The 19,919-nt window shown below is 42.6% G+C and overlaps 1 protein-coding gene across 11 annotated transcripts in view; it reads left to right on the forward strand.

The window, feature by feature from the left end:
* Positions 1-19,919, forward strand: part of LOC147339893 (choline-phosphate cytidylyltransferase B-like) — a 208,226-nt gene that overhangs the window by 28,616 nt on the left and 159,691 nt on the right. The window contains exons 5-6 of one of the 11 annotated variants that reach the window (XR_015159673.1): positions 9,823-9,877; positions 10,401-11,111. The exons of 7 other annotated variants lie outside the window; for them this stretch is intronic. The gene's annotated coding sequence lies outside the window, so the exon portion shown is untranslated. Of the gene's footprint in view, positions 1-3,682; positions 3,946-9,822; positions 9,878-10,400; positions 11,112-19,919 lie in introns of those variants that run through there. 3 more of the 11 variants (XR_015159668.1, XR_015159665.1, XR_015159666.1) reach the window with 3 other exon arrangements.

The raw sequence follows: 19,919 nt of genomic DNA on the forward strand, positions 1-19,919 counted from the left end.
CTGATGACGGCACATGTCTATCTAGACCAAGGAAGCATTCTTTGTGTTTTCCTAATCAGGCATTTGTTCTTACTTTCTTTGAAAGAGGATTGCTCCAGCTGATTGGGAAAAATAAAGGTGGCAAAGCAAACATTAGGAGGCACGCTGTCATCGTGGCAGAAAATGAATGGATGCAGTAGTGGCTGGAGAGAGACTGTGGACAGAGGCAGCAGTTTTGCTTGTCAGTTTATCCCCATTGTTTCCCAGCTGATATTGAAAGTCAGCATTAGCCCATTCTGATTCTCCTAGGTTGTGTTTTCACAATGCAGTACCTCTACTGTGGAATTTTTGTGCAAGGATAGTTAATTTCTCTTATTTATTTATTTGTGTTTGTTGTTTCTGAAGGGATTAGATGCTCATATGACTAGTTTCCTAGGAAATCTGTCTACTTAAGAGTCACATTCTTTTCTGTAATCTGTGTAGGTAGCTGAGGTTTTTAGCTGGTGTCTATGTGCAGAGTAAGGAAAATGTTGTAAGAAAAAGAAGTGAATGGTGCACATGAATGTGAGGGCGTTTCTAGCAATGAAATTAGAACTGCTAGCTGAAGTAGTTCACCAAGACATTGCTAAGGCATGAGTATTTTGCAGTGGTTTCTGCAAAGTATTTTGCTGGAAGCTGGACGGTACAACAGTGACCCAGGTGGCTGACTCTGGGTGTCCTACAGTGAGCTAACTGGACTGGGGTCCTCTTTCTCCCAGCAGGAGTGTCTGGGTACCTAATATTTACCGATAATACTTTTTCTAACCTTGTTCATAAAATTATTTTCTAAAAGATAAGTCTGATCCTGTCATCTCATTTGTTAAAAAGCAAATGGCTATAATAGTCCCTAAATAAAGACAACTAAGCGCAACTAAATAAAAAGCAACTTACCAGTTTCTTCTTAATAGAAGTTACATAAATATGGAAACATGCTGTATAATTTGTGAAATGAGTCATTATATTTCTCAGAAATGGAGAGAGAGCGAGGGAACATTCTGACAATACTACATTTCTATATATAATAGTTGATTTAGCCTTAGTCAGTGCCATTTCTCCCAGTGGGATTGCTGCTCCCAAGCTCAGCTTCCCATGGAACTAGAGGTTCCCAAACCTGGACAAAGGCGACCTTAGCTTCCCATGGGCCCCCTGAGGCTCCATATACCTGCCAGCTGGTGGCTCCAGGCAACTCCTGCAAATAACTGGGACCCAAGTCTAGACAACTTGGTGCCCAGGAGTGCGTTTGTACTCTCTGTCAGGACCACTTGCTCTCATATTTGCTCTAAGATTGAGAGTGAAGGGGTGAGAGTCTTTTTCCTGGAATGTACACCCCTGCCCTGTCCCTGGGCTGCCTCTCCAGGCAGGTTATGGGAGGGAGGGCACTTCTGCCCTGCCTTTTCTTAATGATCCTGGCCTAGTGAGCCTCCTCTTTCTCTCTCAGGTGTGACAGTGTGGAGTTTGTTCTGAGACTTTTAGCATGATGGGTGATAACCAGAAAGAGATCCACATAGCACAGCAGGTGAAGAGAATTTCTCTTGTCCAGCAGAGAAAGGTCCATTGGACCACCCTGGAAGTAGTAGATAACCCTCCTGAGGGTGCAGACCAGGTATCTGGAGGGCTGGAGAGCAGGATCCTTTGGGAGGACGGAAGGACTGGCTGACCAGCCTCATCCTGAGTCACCACAGGCCCTGACAGCACAAGCCCATGGGCTCAGCCCAGGAACAGCTGGGGCTTCAGTAGCTTCCCTGTCTATCTTAAGTCAACAAGGACTTGGAGAAGTTGGACACTTGGATATCCTGGAGTGGTGGACTCACTGTGAGAGTGGAAGCCTGGGTGCTGCAGGGTGACATCGGTGGCTGAAACAGCCACCCCTCTTCCCTTAAGAGGAGCCCTAGGGATGAAGGATGGAGAAGAGAGCCCCACCAGGATGCTCTCTGAGCAGCTGGGGCATCCTGAACTTGCCCCTGAGGAGGCTTGGGGAAAAAAATCTAGTATAGATAGAAATGGAACATTACCAGAAAAGAGAATTCGGCTCTCTCCAGGCTAGCGCCTTACCCTTGGCTAGAAAAATTGCTAACAGCTTGATTGCTTGTTTCTATCTGTAAGGTTGAATGGTGGGCAGTAGGGAGAGCTTAACGCAGGGCCCCTACTGCAAAATAAATTGCTACACTGAGGGTATTGACGTATCTTGTGCCCAGCCCTGTATCCTCTTGGCTCACATATCTGCCTGTGGTGGCAAGCTGCTCTATGCAGATGGAACCTAACAACATTTTGCCTCAGTGAGCTGACCCAAGGCTTCCCTGCAGCCTGTGTTCTGACGGTATGCACAGACCTTAAGGGCGTTAGCTCCCATAGGACAATCCTTGGCCGCTGGATGGAATGGCAGTCAGTAGATAAATGTTAGTCCCTAGGGCCGATGATCCTGAGGTGCATTCTACACGGCCCCTCAGGGAATCTCCAGGAAGACTGAGCTCCAGTTGCTCACAGTGATGGTGCCTTAATAATGTGCCCTTAGACTGGCTTTCTATCCTCCCTGGTTCAGTCTCCCAATGTCCTCATTTCTTTCTCTTCCTTGGGATCACTTTCTAAAGTAAACTATATGCAAGCCATGTCATGAGAGCCTTGTCTCAGGTTCTGCTTTTGGGAGAACTAAAATCAGAGGGGGGCTTCCCTGGTGGTTCAGTGGTAAAGAATCCAGTTGCGATGCAGGAGATGCAGGTTAGATCCCTGGGTTGGGAGGATCCCTTGGAGGAGGAAATGGCAACCCACTCTGGTATTCTTGCCTGGGAAATCCCATGGACAGAGGAGCCTGGGGGGCTACAGTCCATGGGGTTGCAAAGAGTTGGACATGACTTAGTGACTAAACAACAACAGCAGCAATATCAGAAGGTAGGAATGTGCTTGTCTTACTGTAGGATGCAAGATTAGCAGAGCAGATCTCTTGGAATTCTGAATCTACTTGGAGAAAGACCTCCATATTGGGAAAGTCCCTTTAGTGTAGGGTTTGTTAGCATCAGTACTATTGACACCAACAGAACATACCTGTCTATTGTAGGATGATTAACAGTAACTCTGGCATTTAGCCACTAGGTGCTAAAAGCACCCCTTACAGTTGTAACAATCAAAACTGTCTCCAGACACTACCAAATGACCCCAAGGCACAATTCATTCCTGGTTTAGAATCCCTGCTCTAGTGAAATATAAACCCGTGCTGCAGATTTGGCAGACTGTCCAAGACTCTGCATGTCTCTCTATGGAATAATAGGAGGATAGGGGGCTTGTGGATTCCTTTTTCCTGACCCTGGTTTGTACATTTCCCTTTATCTACCACAGTAAAGCCTATTCCTCAACTCATCCCATGTGACATGGTGGAATTCATGCTGAACTCTAGCCCATGACTGACAGTGGTTCAGAAAGTGGTTTAAGTAACTTGTATGAAAGGTGATGACCATGAAGGGAGGTGTGTGTATATACATGCATATATACACATATACACATTTGCATATTAGTTTAGGGAATAGACCATCCGTGGATGCTCTAGGATCCACAAGTCCTAGGGAGACATGATAAACAGCAAATTTAGATCACAGAAATAGTCTGTTTCACTTGCTCAAATGAATCACCAAAATGAAGAACAACTTTATAAAAGAGTTCAAAAACCTCACAGGGTTTCTGCGGTGGCTCAGTGGAGAAGAATCTGCCTGCCAATGCAGAAGGCATGGGTTTGATCCCTGGTCTGAGAAGATCCCATGTGCTGCCAAGCAGCCAGGCCCAGGCACCACAACTATTGAGCATGTGCTCTGGAGCCCAGGAACTGCAACTACTGAGCCCCTGAGTGGCAACTGCTGAGCCCAATGCCCTAGAGCCCGTGTTCTGCAACAGGAGAAGCCACTGTAATGAGAAGTCCATGCACCACAATGAAGGGTAGCCCCCCCAACTAGAAAAAGCCCACGTGCAGCAGCAAAGACACACCACAGTCAATAAATAAATAAAATTATATATAATTTTAAAAGCCTCACAATTTCTGAAAAGCAAGGAATCTGATCTTATAAAAGAGTTTTTAAAAAAAATTATTTTATATTGGAGTGTAGTTGATTAACAGTGTTGTTTTATTTCAGGTGTACAGCAGAACAATTGAGTTACACATATACATATATCTGTTCTTTTTCAAGTTCTTTTCCCAATTAGGTTGTTACAGAGTATTGAATGGAATTCTCTGTGCTATACAGTAGGTCCTTGTTGGTTATCTATTTTAAATATAACAGTGTGTACATGTCCATCCCAAACTCCCTAATTATCCCTCCACCTCATCCTTCCCCTCTGGTAACCATAAGTTCGTTCTCTAAATCTGTTTCTGTTCTGTAAATAAATTCACTTGTATCATGAAAGTTCAAGTTTAAACAGACAAATCCAGACCTGGATCCCAGCCCTGGAGATGATAGAACAAGAGAAAACATGGCCCCCAAAGACTTGTGAAAACAGTCAAATCCGCAGAACTCTAATAGAAACAGAAGGCAGGACTTTGCTTTGCTCAATGTACTTTGCTCCCTAGGCAAAGATTTAAAACCTAAGGACAAGATGTTTTAGCTCACATCTTGTGGGCATTTCATTACTATGGGTCCACTCTTCTTCTGTTTTGTAATGCTGGTCCTCCCAGAGGAGTTTCTTACTCCTAAATTCACATTTTCTGCCAAGAAGTCTTTGGGATTCTTGAATTTTTTTTATTGAGGTTCCCAGCATCTCATAATTGTTTTCAGACACCATAAAACTCATCCTGTAATTACCACATTTTCAGTTTGAATCATTATTATCCCATTTATAATAAATGTACTGATAAACCATTTATCTCTAAGAAATATAAAACTTGTAATCACTCAAGCAATAACACAGTGTTATTGGAAGTTCAGAAGTCCACAGTAACAATCAAGGAATGGAATATTATGTGGCTATTAAAAATGATGAGAAAGTTCTCTGTGTCCTGAAATGGATAGATCTCTAGGACATATTATGAAGTGAAAAAAAAAGGTACAGAATGGTGGGTATACTATGCTATCTTCTATGTTAAAAATGAGAAAATTAGAGTATAATATTTCTATTTGCCTAAAGAAATTCTGGAAATATATTTTAGAAATTAATAAAAATGATTACCTGTGGGCTTTAGGAGATGGGCAACTAGACTAATATGGGACAGGGTGGGAGGAAGAGTTTTCTCTTTATATATACATGTAAATGCATAAACATATAAATGCATATATACATATAGAGATGTTCAATCATGAACATTATATTTTGAAACATTATATATGCGTTTATGTATGTCTGTGTGTGTGTATACATATATATACATATATATATTTAAAGGTGCTTTGGTATATTACTGAGCAGGGATATTAAGGTTCTGAATCAATTCAGAATCAATTCAATTCAGTTCAGTTCAGTTCAGTTCAATTCAGTCACTCAGTTATGTTCAACTCTCTGTGACCTCATGGACTGCAGCATTCCAGGCTTCCCTGTCCATCACCAACTCCCAGAGCTTGCTCAAACCCATGTCCATTGAGTCGGTGATGCCATCCAATCATCTCATCCTCTGTCATCCCCTTCTCCTCCTGCCCTCAATCTTTCCCAGCATCAGGGTCTTTTCCAATGAGTCAAAGTTCTAAATGCTTTAGTTTTTTTAATCTTTACCTTCAATTTTTCCTCCCTTCTTGTTTTCCCTATGACTTTTAGCTTCTTCAAACCCTAAAATAGAACATTGTGAGTGTGGTACTTTGTTCTAGGATCAGACGAATCTTGTTGAAACCTGTGTGTGCTTATGGAGGAAGAAACACATGACCCAAAGGGTAGCATCTGGACTTTTCCCAACCTCCCTCCTCATTGCCATTGTCCACCTCCCATCTTTGATGTGGAGGAGAGTTGCGTTTTTCAGTTAAAATGTTTTGCAAATAGAGATTTATGCTCTCTGCAGCCCACTCCCACCCCCACTTATTATCTCTCTAAAGCTCCTTTCTGTAGAAGTTTTGGAGCTAATACTGAAGAAAATGCTCATAAGAACAGGAAGATATTTTCTCCCTCATAGACCTTTGTTTGTAGCTGGCTCTAACTTAGAGGACCATGAGTCATGTAAGCTATAAAACCAGGTGTGTGAGACTCAGATAATGAATTTATCTGTGTTATTCCTTTTCAGTGCATTGAACCCAGTGTTCCCCTTCAGACTATGTAAGGTGTATTACCCAACTGCTATCACAACAATGTTGTACAACAGACACCCCCTAAACTCAGTGCCTAATAACAACAAGCACCTATTCTCCTGTTCAGAGGTCTGCCGGAGAAGGCAATGGCACCCCACTCCAGTCCTCTTGCCTGGAAAATCCCATGGACGGAGGAGCCTGGTGGGCTGTAGTCCACGGGGTTGCTGAGAGTCAGACACGACTGAGCGACTTCACTTTCTTTCACCTTTCGCTTTCATACACTGGAGAAGGAAATGGCACCCCACTCCAGTGTTCTTGCCTGGAGAATTTCAGGGACGTGGGCTGCCGTCTATGGGGTTGCACAGTCGGACGTGACTGAAGCGACTTAGCCTCAGCAGCAGCAGCAGCAGCAGCAGAGGTCTGAAAGTTCATTATGGTTTGGCTGATTAAGGCCAGGTGGCTGTTCTTCAAGCTGTGAGTTGGCTGGACTGGGCTCCAAGTTGAGGGTTGGGTTTAGGTGTGCTCCAGGTATGTCTTTATGGGGCCCAGGCTAAAGTTGTGGTGGCTGTTGTGGCATGGTCTTTCCATTGATGAGTATTGGAATGAAAAAGCCAAGCCCAATGACACAGGCACATTTGCCCAACATGCAAGGCCTTGGTTGCATCACGTCTTCTGACATGCCATTGTTCAAGGCAAGTCACATGGTGAAGTCTAACATCAAGGAGGCAAGGAAGTATAGGGAGTCCACAGTTGGCTGGGAGACAAGGAGGGGAAGGATTATTTGTTGAGCAATAATCCAAACTATTCGTGTCCGACTCTTTGCAACCCCATGGACTGTAGCCTGTCAGGCTCCTCTGTCCATGGGATTTTCCAGGCAATAGTACTGGAGTGGATTGCCATTTCCTTCTCCAGGGGATCTTCCCCACCCAGGGATCGAACCTGGGTCTCCCGCATTGTAGACAGATGCTTTACCGTCTGAGCCACCAGGGAAGTAACTATTACAGACAGTAAATGAATTTTCCCTCTGGAATTCAAAGGGAAGAAAGCACTTTCTCTGCTCTCCTTGTATATTTTCTGTGTGAATTGAGAATGAGGGTTTTAAGGACTCTTTTTCCATTCCATGCTCATCTCCAGGAGGCCCACTTTTGCTCCCTGGAGTAGAGGTTTTGTCTCTTTACATGCTTATTTCCTCCTCATTATATTGGTTCCTCCTCAATCTATTCTTATAATGCTTATCTACCTATTAAGTTTTTTATTCCTAGCTTCACCATAATACTCTGTCCTTCACTATCCCACCCTTTACATCCCCCTTGAGAAGTAGTAATCCCCAAATAAACTAAACCAGAGCTGTTTTCAAGACTCTGATATGTGCTCAGCCTATTCTAGTGTTGTATTAGAAACAGAAAAATGTTCCTGCAGTTCCCTACCCTTAGGAGCTCATAATTGAGTTTCTAAATTGGATTAAATATTGAACTGTGTGATATTGACTCAGTGTGATAGTTCACAGGCATAAGAAAATTTTCAAGGTAGAGCTTGTTAAGACAAAAGAGGACCTTGATGAATGGTTAGAATTTTGCATAGGGAGGAAGCAGGAGGAGGTGGGAGTGTGCTATTGGAAAGGGAGGGAGTATGATCAAAGCCTGGAGGCGGGAATAGGCCTGCACTGGGGTGAGGCTGCCACATCACCGGATTTGTGTTTAAGATTTCACCTTTCATACTTTAACATCCATAGTCCAGAATGAAGAGAAATGGAAATGAACAAAGACAAGGCCTAGATACTGAACAGGCTCTAGTAAGCATTGCTTTTCTTGTCCATTTCCTAACTGCCATTGTGTTGTTTGCCAGGCAGGGAAGCCTGCACCAGGACAGCCCTGGGACACACGTGCTTCTGGTGTTAACATTCAAGCCACTAGTGCTTTACTGGCCATGACCAAAAAATCATCTTTGGGTCCTAGACCCTTCTTAGGTTCCCTAGACTGAGGACTCTGTTGCCCTTCAGGGGTTACCTACCACCCAAGGACTGGCCACCTTTCTTACTTTCCAAGGCCTTCCTGTAGGTGAAAAATACCTAGTTTAGAAGATAAGTAATGTGTTGTCAGATAGAACCTTACTGAGAAGACACGTTAGGGTCATAAGCAATGTAGGATACCAGTACTGGACTTGAAGCTGTGGCATGCTGAGGAAGAGTCTTTGCTTGACCAAACTGTAGTCAGTCTCCTCTCCCTTCTTATAGACCCACCTTGTACTTCCAGTTTTGGGGAAGAACCCTGCCAAGTCATTTTAGCCAGAGCCATCCCTTCCCACCTTCAGTTCCTGATCAGAGATCACGCTCCATATATGATCAGGTTCATCATCCTTAATCATCCTCCCCGTGATGTATGACCACTCTGCTCTGTCTTCAGCAAGTATCCTGTCAGATGGGTTTAGCTAGAACTAGCCCTTCCTCTCCTTACCCTGATGTTTCTCTTAGTAATTTTCCATGCACTGACTCCCTCCCTGTTCCTTGGCTACAAATTCCCTTTGCCCATGCTGTATTCAGAATCAAGCCTAGTTCTATATTGAGGTCTCTTTTCCCCCTCTTGCAACAGTCCTGAACAAATTCTGCTTTTACTGATTTAACTACCGTCCAGCTGTGTTTCTTCTTTGACAGTACCAAATAGCCATGTGACCCCGAGGAGCTCAGTTAAGCTTTTCTGGATTCAGGCTCCTCATCTGTAAAATGAGGGAGGTTGTGGTATGTCAGTAGTTTTCAACCCTGGGATCACTGGGAGAGATTAAAAACATCCCAGTACCCAGATTCCACCTAGATCAGTTCAGTCACCATTTCTAGTAATGGGATCTGGAGCATCAGTGCTAAAAACACAATAAAACAATAATAACAGTGGCATTTTAATGGGGAGTCATTCTTTTTCATGCTCTTAAAACCTCTGTCTTTGAGGTTTGACAATCCCATAGGATAATTATAGTTATATAATTATAGTAATAGACAGCTGTTGTTATTATTGGCATAATTGAGTGTGTACTGGGTTGGCTGAAATATTCATTCAGGTTTTTCCACAAGATATGGAACTATTTGACCAACACTAAAGAAATATAAAAAGAAGGGAGTGGCAGAAGATGAGATGGTTAGATAGCATCACTGACTCGATGGACATGAGTTTGAGCAAACTCTGGGAGGTAGTGAAGGACAGGGAAGCCCAGAGTCGGACATGACTTAGTGACTAAACAACAGCAAAGAAAGATTACAAAAATAATGCCAGAGAAGACCAAGTTGAGCTTGGGTATTTCGTAGTGGTGGAGGCATGTGTGGTGAGAAAATGCTGAATCAGGTTTGAAGGGTATGGTAGGGACAGTCTTTCTTGTTCCCAACTAATACCCAGTACTTGGAGTCCTTTTAGATGGAGTCATTAATTTATTCTAGAAGACTTGTCCTTTGGGGGCTAAGTTCCTGCTGTGCCATATTTTGTTACTTAAAAAGGACAGGTAAAAGACTCAACATGGAGTATGAGACAGATGGCCTCTGCTAAGGGATATTTCTACTTATGAAGCGAGCTTGCCAATTTCCAAGGCTCTGATGTGCTGATAATTCACACTCTTTCCTCTTGGCTTGGCTCCCCAGCTCATCTCCCTGTGCCTGCATATTTAAAGCAAGACCTATCAGGGGAAATTTGCAGGTAAAAGAACTCCACTACTTGGTGAGCTGATGGTCATTAAAACATGGTCGTTGACCAAATCTCTTAATGCACAGAGCTCTTCAGTTGGCTTATGAATGCACTTTTGAGAGGATTAACTGCAAAGCATGTTTAATGGAGGGCAAATCACTCTGTCTCAAGCACCACAAATGGGATGCAAGTTTTACATCCTAGAAAGATTTCCTAGGAGGAAATGCCTATCACACTATGCCACAGAGGTTACTCATTGTCATTCAACATCAGAAATGCCACAGTGCATACATTTGGGCATTTAGTTCTTGTTTAGCAAATTTCCAAAGAAACATAGTGGTGAGAAGAAAACTCTGTAAATTAAGCTGTCAAGTCCATGAGTTTAGTTCTATATAAATATGCATATAATCTTCCATTAAAAGCTGAATGACTCTCAGCCGCAGGAAGACGCATTTTCTCTTAGTTTGTAACCTTCGTTTTTCTCTTTTCAGAGTTTACTTTTTCAATCTTAACACACATTTTCTGAAACTTTCAGGTGTCTGAGACCAGCCTGCTCATATCGGTTCATTCATTTACCCATGCATCAAGGATTTGTTACTTGCAGCAAGTAAGGAGAACACCGGGGATTGTTCCCAAAACAAGACAACAGGCACAAAATGGAGTGGCTTATGATAAAACCCCCATCCCTAATTTGAGACTTTATTTACAGCTTCCGCTCTCCCAGAAATGAAACTGTTGCCAAGTGCAACTTTGTGTACCCTACACAAAATGAGGTCAAACCAAAATGTTGGAGTTTGAAGCAGAGAAACATTTATTGCAAGGCCAAGAGAATGGGAAGCTCATGTTTTAAAAACTCTGGGGCTTCCCTGGTGGTCTGTTGTTTATTCACTAAGTCTTGTCTGATTCTGTGTTACCCTGTGGACTACAGCCTGCCAGGCTTCTCTGTCCATGGGATTCTCCAGGCAAGAATACTGGAGTGGGTTGCCATTTCCTTCTCCATCCCTGGTGGGCTAGTGGTTAAGAATCTACCTTTCAGTGCAGAGGGTATCAGTTCAGTCCCTGGTCAGGGAAGGTCCCATGTGCTGCAGAGCAACTAAGCTGATGCACCACAACTACTGAGCCCACACTCTGGAGCCCTTGAGCCATAACTCCTGAGGCCCATGAGTCTAGAGCCCATAGCTTGCAACAAGAGAAGCCACCACATTGAGAAGCCTGTGCTCTCTGCAACTAGAGAATAGTCCACACAGTGATGAAGACCCAGTGCAGCCAAAAATTAAATAAATATATCTTAAAAAAAATGTGAACTCCCTGGTGGTGTTACCTGAAAAACTGGGTTTACCTCTTGGTGGGTATTGAGCCAAAAGACACAACCAAGCCAAAGAGCAGGAGAAGGAAGGATTTATTACTTGCAGCAAATAAGGAGAACACCAGGGATTGTTTCCAAAGCTGCTTCCCTAGACACCAAAACTGGGGAGATTTTAAGCTAAGGGTCAATGCATATTTGTGAAGGGTTTTGGGCAGAGGAGAATTCAGCATAGCATTGGGGCAAGGGTTGACAGAGTTCAAGCTTTAGGTGACTGAAGTCTTAAGGATCAGAAAAGGTCAACATCTTCATTCCATCCTCCATCTGGCTGGGGGCCTTAGTTCCCACAGAACTCAAAGATAATGTATCAGATTGTTGTATATATTCCTTAAAGAGGAACTGGGACTCTGTTTTATTGCTGAAATATTGTTTCTTGACTGATTTTCCTTTGTTCCTGCATCCCCTCACTTCCCTTACAATCATGAATTACGAGGCCTTTTCAAGGGCAAGCATTGTGGCCAGGCTTAGATCACAAAATGACTTAGGCCAAAAATGGCTTCTCTCATGTCAAGAAAGCCACGTCTGGTTCTCTTTCTCTGGGGACCCCTACCCTAACTGCTTACAGTGGTTTTAGGGGAAGAGTTTTTAAAGCAAATTTGGGGTAAGGGCTTCAGGATATGTAACTTTCTCCTGATTGGTTGGTGATGAGGTAATAGGGCAGTACTCCAGAAATCCTGTGCTCAGCCTGAAGTTTCCATCCTCCACCTGGGTGGGGCTGTAGTTCCTGCAGAACTCAGAGATAGATGCTGCGTATATCTGCTGAGGAGGAACCAAGGACCCAGCTTTCATTGCTATAATATAATTTCTTGAGGGCTCCGCCTTTGTCTCACTTACTGATTAGCAACCCTTTGAATCTGCCCTTTGGAACTCAGGGAAGGTCTAGGAGGCTGGAGCCTTTTTTTCCTTCAAGTAAGAAAAGGGGACAAAGAAAGTATTTGTACCAGGAAGGGCCCCACAGGCTTCTGCTTGGTTTCACTAGATTGGATGCTATCTGATTTGAATTGATTTTTGCTCAGATAAGCTCTTAAAAATTTTAATACACCTCAGTTTATCTTTTAACAATTCTTTTATCGATCCTTTTAACAAACATCTATTGAATGTGACTGAGTCCCAGAGCAGCTGGGACGACAGTTCTCCTAAAGCTTGGATAGTATTTTCTGCTTAAATTCTCTCCCCAAAATGAATAACTGTGCATTTTCTATAGTCTAATTATCAAACGTGCATCTCTGTAGTCAACTTGTATTATAAAAGACACAACATTGAAAAAGACTGCTGCTGCTAAGTCGCTTCAGTCGTGTCTGACTCTGTGCAACCCCATAGAGGCAGCCCACCAGGCTCTGCCGTCCCTGGGATTCTCCAGGCAAGAATACTGGAGTGGGTTGCCATTTCCTTTTCTGATGCATGAAAGTGAAAAGTGAAAGTGAAGTTGCTCAGTCGTACCCGACTCTTAGCGACCCCATGGACTGCAGCCTACCAGGCTCCTCCGTCCATGGGACTTTCCAGGCAAGAGTACTGGAATGGGGTGCCATTGCCTTCTCCTGAAAAGGCTATTTAATTGCAAATTGTAAAGTTATTCTAAGTGTGTGAGTCAGTCTGTCGTGTCTGACTCTTTGTGACCCCATGACTGTAGCCCACCAGGCTCCTCTCTCCATGGGATTCTCCAGACAAAGATACTGGAGTGGGTTGCCATTTCCTTCTCAAGGGGATCTTCCTGACCCAGGGATTGAACCCAGGTCTCCCGCATTGCAGGCAGAATCTTTACTGACTGAGCCACCAGAGAAGACCATAGTTAGCTAGCCTAAGTTAAAACAGTTCCTTTGTGTACCGTTTGATCACTGGGATAATGTCTGGGTATCCTCTCTCTTGACTTGTACATCTTTAGAAAGGGAAACCTTTGGCTCCTTTTTCTCATCTGCTTGCTGTGGTGCTGAACTCCCTGAGTTCCTCCTGGCTTTACTGCTCTGTGACTTGGCTTTGATTTAAAGTCCTCATAGCTTCTTCATTCGCAACAGGACCACAGCTTTCCTCTCAGCCTGGGTCTCCATCAGCTGCCAGGGGATGAGTCGGTGGGGGCTGGGGTGGGGTGGGATGACACAGCATCTTCTCTCCTCTCCTTTGCCAGCATCTCTTTCTCCTGCCTCCTTCTCTCTCCCCTCCCACTTCTCCTCCTCCTTTCTCTTTCTACCTATTTCCTCCGTCCGCTCTTCCCTGTCTCTCTTCTTTCTTGTTTACTTTTCCATTAGACAGAAAAATACAAAGAAGAGGCAAAAAGCCTTACACAAGGTGTTTTAGATGGATGGAGTAATTTTCTCTTTTGCCTCCCACACCCTTTCCTTTTTCCCTATCTAAGGGAATAAATGACTTTTTTCATATTTACTCAACCACCCCAATCCCTTTCCATCCTGATTTTTACTTGTGAGGTAGAAGCAATGGAGCTGCATACAGCTTCACTTACAGGAAGTACTTTGCTTGATAGTCTCAGTGAGAGGTTCCCTACACCAATATTTATGAACATCCTCAATGACAGAGTTACTCAGAAACAGAGTTTTTGTTTTTGTTTTTTTGCAGATACACTGTCATTCACATAGAGCAAAACACCTTACTGGCATTTAAACACTCTTTTAAAGTGAGATGTCACCTGCTTTCCTTACACTCATTATCAATGTTAGGATGTTTTCCCAGTAGTATTGCTGAATTTGTGTTGATCTGTCCACACTGTGCAACTCACGTCCCCTTGAGACCAAGGATACCTCCTGACAAGGTGTTGAAGAAGTAAGCTAAGAGGACAGCTTAAAAATCACTAGTGTGGAATTTTAACTCAGTCACTCAAACAGCTCCATCGATAGCATTTGGTCATTTACTCATCATGAAAAGATTAGTGAATAATCTGGATTTACAATGCATGATTTAACAAATTGGTTCTTTCAATAAAATAATCCATGGTTCTAAATAGTATTTTGACTACTGACTAAATGTTGATATACTTGGTATTGAAATCTTATTCACTGGTTTAAAGCACAGGTATGTTTTTTCCTTTTTGAAAAAAATTTTATTTTTAATTGAAGTCTGACTCATAATAGATCTGCAGATCTCTACTGTACAACAAAGTGACTCAGTTATACACATTCTTTTTTTGTATATTCTTTTCCACTACAATATTGAATATAGTTTTCCTGTGCTATATAGTAGGACTTTGTTGTTTATCTCTCCTGTATATAAAGTAGTTTACATCTGATAATCCTGCAGTCCCAGTCCTTCCCTCCCTCACCCCCTCCTCTTTGGCAACCATAGATCTGATCTGTGTCCATGAGTCTGTTTCTGAATTGTAGATAGATTCATTTGTGCCATATTTTAGATTCCACATGTAAGTGCTATTGTATGGTATTTATCCTTCTCTTTCTGACTTATTTCACTTAGTCTGATAATCTCTAGTTGCATCCATGTTGCTGCCAATGGCAGTATTTCTTCTTGTTTATGGCTGAGTAGTATTCCATTGTATATGTGAAGCACATCTTCTTTATCCGTTCATCTGTCAGTGGACAGTTAGGTTGTTTCCATGTCTTGGCTATTGTGAATAGTGCTGTTATGAACTAGGGGTGCATATATCTTTTTGAATTACAGTTTTCTCTATGTATATGCCTAGGAGTGGGGTTGTTGGACCATATGGTAATTCTGTTTTTAGTTTTCTGAGGAACCTCCATACTGTTTTTCATAGTGGCTGTACCAACTTACATTCCCACCACCTCTGTTCCCTTTTTTCCACATCCTTTCCAGCATTTGTTATTTGTAGAATTTTTGATGATGGCCATTAAGACTGGTGTGAGGTGATATATCATTGTAGTTTTGATTTACATTTCTCTAATAATTAGTGATGTTGAACATGTTTTTGTGTGCCAAAGGCCATCTGTATGTCTTCTCTGAAGAAATGTCTGTTAAGGCCTTCTGCCCATTTTTCAATTGGGTTTTTGTTGTTGTTATTGTTGTTGTTGAGTTGTACAAGCTATTTGTATATTTTAGAAATTAAGCCCTTATCTGTTGCATCATTTGCAATATTTTCTCCCATTCTGTAGGTTGTCTTTTCTTATGTTTTCCTTTGCTGTGCAAAAAAGCTCATAAGTTTAATTAAGCCCCTTTTGTTTATTTTTGTTTTTATTTCTATTGCCTTGGGTGACTGACCTAAGAAAACATTGATACAGTTATGTCAGAGAATGTTTTGTCTGTGCTCTCTTCTAGGAGTTTTATGGTGTCATCTTATGTTTGAGTCTTTAAGCCTCAAACGAGTTCATTTTTGTGCATGGTATGAGGGTGTGTTCTACCTTCGTTGATTTACATGCAGCTGTCCAACTTTACCGATAACACTTGTTGAAGATACTGTCTTTTTCTCCATTGTATGTTCTTCCCTCCTTTATCGAAGATTAATTGACCATAGGTGTGTGGGCTTATTTCTGGGCTCTCTATTCTGTTCCATTGATCTGTATATCTGTTTTTATACCAGCACTACACTGTTTTGATTACGGTAGCTTCATAGTATTTTCTGAAGTCTGGGAGAGTTATACCTCCCGCTTTGATCCCTCTCCCCCACCCCAAGGATTGTTTTGGCAATTCTGTGTCTTTTATGGTTCCATATATATTTTAGAATTATTTGTTCTAGCCTCTTCCCTCATTGAGCCCTTCCACACCACGCTGGGAAACCCCTGTAAGGAACATTCCTTTTACCTTTCAGATCTAACTTGGGTTTCTCAACCTCACTTTGGACAGGATATCTTTCCATGTCTTTGAATCCTCTTTAATTTTCTTTATTAATGTTTTATAGTTTTTAGGTTATACATCTTTCACCTACTTGGTCAGATTTATTCCTAGGGGTTTTTTTTTTGGTGCTATTTTAAAAGGTATTTTTTTTTTTTTAACATTCTGATATTTCATTGTTAGTGTAAAAAGTGTAACCAGTTTTTAATTAGACCACAGATATATTTTTAATTTGAAGTAGCATTTACTTCATGGGAAAATTTTTAAATTCTCTTAAATTTTAAAACATTGCAGTTGAATTGAATAATCATTTTAAACTTTTGAGCCTTTCAGTTTGGCATGAGAGAATTAAGATAGGTATCAATGAAATAACTAGAAATGCTATAATTAAACTATCAATACTGTATTCCTTTGGGTCACAGTTTTTGACGCAAAGTGGGTATCCATTAACATTATTTTCACTTAAAAAAACTCAGTGAAATTATTCATGTACTTCTGGAAAAATATTTCTAAGAAATCTGTAGATTTTTCTTCAAGTTGATAATTCTATGAAAATAGAACAGAATGTCTTTCAACACCAAGAGCCACAAATTCCCCTGAATTTGCAGTGTTCTAGCACAAAGGAGGGAATAGAAAGGGAGCATTTGAAACTGTCAAAATGTAAATGACACGTTTAAGGTACATTCATCTGGCACAGTAATACTTTACAAATTTCTTTTTTTATCACACCACACATATTCGGTTTCCATCATTTTCAAAATGTGACATTTTAATATAGAATTTTATGACTTTGAGATTTTGCCCATTTATAGGCATCTGTCTTGATACTCTGCAGTATAACTCTCTGTTCTTTTCATGGGCTAGATTTGAAAGTTCAGTGAAGCCCTGGTTAAGACTCCCCCTCTGGCTGCCAAAGGGCCAATGGCAGGACCCAGGGGTGCACCCTCCTCACGTCCATTCACAACTTTGCAAAGAAAGCCGTGACTGGAATCACTCTTCTCTCTCCTTCTCAGGACCAAGCCCATGATGTCTTACATCTCTCATCTTTCTTACAGAAGATGTCTTACATCTTTCAGTCACCACCAGTAGCCAATCTTCCAAGTCCCTGGGACTGCCCACACCTTTTCCCCATAGGACTTGGTCTCCTCCACCAGCTCAGCTTCCCACAGCCTCTTCCCTCATCAAGCCCTTCCACTCCATGCTGGGAAACCCCTGCAAGGAACATTCCCTTTACCTTCTGGATCTAACTGGGGTTTCTCAACCTTAGCACCATCAATACTTTGGGCGGGATCATTCTTTGCTGCGCCCTCCGGAAGGTTTAGCAGCCTCCCTGCCTTTTCTCCACTAAAAGCCATGGGTACTGTCTCTCTCCTGCAGCTGTGACAACCAAAAATGTCTCCAGACATTGCCACAATCCCTGTGGTGGTGGGGTGGGCATTGCCCCTGGCTGAGAACCACTGGTCTAACCGATCTCCTTTCTAGACCCTGCTCTTCCTGCCTCTCTCCTCAAACACTGAGCTCCTTTGACACACATGCCACCATATTACTAGGCTCGCCTTCTATAACTGACCTTGTGTTGCACCTGCTGACATTCCAGTTGCCTCCTCATTTTGATGGCAATTTCAGCCCACGGCTCTTTCCTCCCCACCCCCTCCACTACTAGTCCGGGGCTGACTCTCCTGCAGCTTTGCCATCCCAGGAGATCTCCTCTTCAGACCTTTGGCCTCTAAGTTACTTGATTCCCCAGACCCAGGTTCAACCAAAATCTCAGCCCATCTTACTTCTGAGGAGCCAAATGTCATTGGAGAAAAACACCCAGCCCCGCTCCTGGCCTCATTTCAGATCCATGACTCTAAATTTCAGCTTTTTGAGCATTGTGGGGTATTTCCCCGCTCCATCCTCTCTCCCATCCTCAGAGACAACCACATCAGACCTCTTCTCAAAAACTCCTTCTTCCACTGCCTGTTGTCAAATCGCCCTCTTCTTAATGATCTTATTGTAAGGTATACTTCGGGCCGAGGCAGAAAAGAAGGAGAGACGACCTCAACAGAGGTAGGTTACCTTTATTTAGGCAAGGAGGAGAGTGAGAGAGATCAGGGAGGCTTCATATTTAAAGGGAGGTTTGTGGAAGCGATAAGGAAAACGTTAGTCAGGCGAGAAGTTTTGAGTAATCTTTAGTTGAGATGGCATTTGTAGTTGAACAGGGGGTGGGAGGTTTTAGGCAGGGGGTGATAAGTCCCCTGGGGAAGGTTGATAAGTCCTGGGCAGGGGTAGGGAGTGGGAGGTTTCTGGGCAGGGAGTGATAAGTCCCAGATAGATGCAACCGGTCCAGAGCATCAGGGTGGAACTTAAAGTTTGGTTTTGTTTTCCCCAAAGTTAGATGATTCAGCAAGGGCCTTTGAGACCATTGATTTCTTTTCTAGGCCCAGAGACTCCTTCACTTATTTTTTAGTTTGCTGATCGAATGGAAGTGCTCAGAAAAGAACCGCCTCTTTCCTGCCAACACAAAGCAGACTTGGCTGCTTGTAGGCATCTATACGCTTATATTTTCCTTCCCTCCTTTCACAACTAGTCTGTTACTGCCCCTCTCTGGGTCAACCTGTCCCCTCTGCATCTGCCACCATCCCTTTTCAACTACCTGAGGACTTGATTCCTTTACTTATTTTCCTTACTTGTGCACCATAAATTCTCTCCTCTCTCCACCAGTACAGGAACTGCTGTGATATTTGCCATCTAAACAGACGACCACAACATGACCTCTCCATCTTGTCATGGCTCAGTCCTCTGCTATTTCTTCTTCTCCTTTCCTCCCTTTCTCTCTCCTCCTCCTCCCCCCTTGCTTCCTCTCTTTGTTTTCTTTATCAATATTTGCTCTCTAAATGGCCTCAACCAGTCCCATGACTTTATATGAGCCCTATATACTAAGGATTCCAGTTTATATCTCTGCCTTTCATTTGAGCTTCTAATCGACACATCCAGCTGCTGATATGCCTTTAACTTGGATGTGTCACCTGCATCTCCAACTTCACTGTGTTCACATCTGAACGTCCAGTGGTCCTGTAAAGCCTTTACTTTTCCAGTGTTCACCGTTCTTAAAGGTGCTCTGGCTGAAAATCCAGAAATCATGTTAATTCCCTGCTTTCCTCCTACCCTCACTTCCTCATTCCATTGTTGTCAGCTCTACTTTCAAAATAGATCACAAATCTGACTTTTTATCCATCATTTCCCATTATCCCCCACCCAGGCTGCCATCAAGTCCTGGACTAGCACAGTTGGCCTCTGAATGGCTCTACTTCTACTTTTTACTTGCCTAGAGAATCTTCTTCACACATCAGACATGGTAACCTGTTACAAGTTGTAAATCAAATGATGACACTTCCCTGCTCACAATTCTTCAGTGGATTTCCATCACATTTGGAATGAACGTCACATCCATGTCCTACCATGTCCTGGGCAGATCTGGATCCTACCTATTTCTTATCACTCTCCTCTCTCCCTGACTTTGATCTAGCCACACTGGCCTTCTTGCTGTTTATCAAAAACACCAGGCTCATTTCAGCTCCTAGGCCTTTTCACTTGCTAATCCCTCTTCATCTGAGATCTTTGTATGTTTGGGTCCCTCACGAGGAAGTTTGGATATGTCACGGATGGAGGGAAGCATGGCATTAATTGCCATGCAAGTCAAAGAAATGTTTATGTTCATTAGATATGCCTTCCTGTATCATTAGGGTAACTTGAAAAATACAACTTGGAAATGGCTAGCCATTGCTCAGGATTTGATTTTTATTTAGGGGGGAATTTTATTATTCAGGTGACTGCTGCCTATTCCTGTATCAGACCAAACCCAAATGCGACAGATCTTGGACCACTTTGAGAATTTTGCCTGTGCTTTTGTGACCTAAATTAAGCAATGATCGATCCCTAAAGAGAATTGATAATCGCAGT

The sequence above is a fragment of the Bos grunniens genome, chromosome X (genome assembly GCF_055505025.1).
Source record: "Bos grunniens cultivar Pamir isolate PY7600 chromosome X, Bosgru_T2T1.0, whole genome shotgun sequence".
Taxonomy (NCBI): domain Eukaryota; kingdom Metazoa; phylum Chordata; class Mammalia; order Artiodactyla; family Bovidae; genus Bos; species Bos grunniens.